Source organism: Armigeres subalbatus, chromosome 3 (assembly GCF_024139115.2).
Source record: "Armigeres subalbatus isolate Guangzhou_Male chromosome 3, GZ_Asu_2, whole genome shotgun sequence".
NCBI classification, from domain to species: domain Eukaryota; kingdom Metazoa; phylum Arthropoda; class Insecta; order Diptera; family Culicidae; genus Armigeres; species Armigeres subalbatus.
The window spans coordinates 337,493,109-337,494,795 of record NC_085141.1 but is presented as its reverse complement, the minus strand read 5'-3'; the positions used below and the strand labels follow the sequence as shown (position 1 = coordinate 337,494,795).

The 1,687-nt window shown below is 36.0% G+C and overlaps 1 long non-coding RNA gene across 1 annotated transcript; it reads left to right on the top strand.

Annotated features, from left to right (window-relative positions):
* Positions 1-355: 355 nt before the first annotated feature.
* On the top strand, positions 356-1,159 carry LOC134221358 (uncharacterized). Its single transcript, XR_009982339.1, has 3 exons — positions 356-612; positions 678-896; positions 975-1,159. It is a non-coding gene; the product is annotated as an uncharacterized LOC134221358 (long non-coding RNA).
* Positions 1,160-1,687: the final 528 nt, after the last annotated feature.

Here is a 1,687-nt window from a genome sequence, read left to right as displayed (position 1 = left end):
AACAAAATCTTTCTAAGTCTTATAGATCTCGAGATATCCACCCCACTAAATTATTGCATATAAGCTAGCGCCACCTAGCAGATGTGTGTCTAGCTAATCTGATAATCGCAAAATGCATTACGCACATACTTATATTACAAAAGTTGGAGCGCGTTCTGAAAGATTTGAAAATAAATAAAAAATTTTTCCTGATTTTATTTATTTCCGTGTTGGCCTCAATAGCAACCGGATATTCACCACCGGTGCGAAGCATGATTGCACTTCAACAACCTTGATAGAAACAACCGGTGCGAGACCAAGTGCATAAATAAAATATGAACGCATTTCGTTCCTACACGGATAAAAATAAAAAATGTGTTTAGCTTAATTTTTAATCTTTTTCAAGCTTTTTTAAATTTTATTCTTCTGAGAGCTTACAAAATAAGCGCTGCTTTCTTTATTTTATTCGTCGTAATGCTTTTCGGGAATTTAATATTATCTTTGATTTATTTTCGTTACTGCTGGGACTTGTCAACTTTTTTCTATAGAACCATTTAGTTCAGACAAGCCGTAAAAAGAATATTTCCAGGAGCCAGCAAGATTTAAAAAACGAGCTTTGATGGCCTACGAAGGGTAAGTGCTTTTCTAAACCGAATGCGATGAGGAGCATTAACTTAAAACACATTTGATTTCCACAGCAATAAGTCTAAATGGGAAATCGAAAGACAAATGGTGGTGAAGGAAGTCGTGTCGCAACAGGTGGATTTGGTTCTCGTCATTATCCAATTGGAGCAGGATGAATGATAAAGTTGGATACGGTTTTCTTCGCGGGACGAAAACAGCACCTTTGGATGGGTCAAAGCTGGTGGTCTGAATGTGATAGGGACTCGCCGTTTTCTCTGGTTGACCGTAAGACGGTAGGTATAGATAATATTCACTTTTTCAGTGGACTATTTTTTTTAAACTGATGTTTTTTTTCATTATTGTTTCTTTAGGAGCTGCAATGCCACAACATGGTGAGAACTCGGGTGAAAACACCAGGAGTGGAAGTCTTCTTGCCTGGATTCTCGCCGAATCCCAAGAGTATGGATGATATTGGTGACCGTCTTCGCGCTGCGAATATTTTACTTGGCATGATCTCGGGCATAAGTATTTATATCTCGTCTATATGGGACAATAAATAATCATGATTTCAATAGAAAAATGTATAACTTTTTGGAGTATCGTGCTACGTTTTTAATTTTGAAATTGTTTACATTTTGTGGAATACAGATTTTTTAGACTGAATTCTTCAATCTTCATTAGATAAACATTGAATAATCATCACCAATGATTAAATTTATATTAATCATCCACTAGCTTACTAGAAAAATAATCATAGCAATGAGTGGATAGACCGAATACGGTTTTAGATTAAAGTTTAATCTTTTTAGCTTTTTTATTTTTATCCGTGTATACTAGACACTCATTTGGATACACATCGGTGGGGATCGTCTTAGGTATCGAAGCATTACTGCCGCACAATGATAGCTTCTACCTGAAAGAATGTTTCGCTTTGGAGTGGTGTGGGACAGGAGCGGCGCTGGAAAATCCTTGATGCAATTTGTCATTCCGAGAGTTTTCATCCATCAGTAATCCTGAAATTCCCATATAGTAAATTTATAAATAACACTTTTGTTCATAATTAATCAATTGAAACTTACCTGCA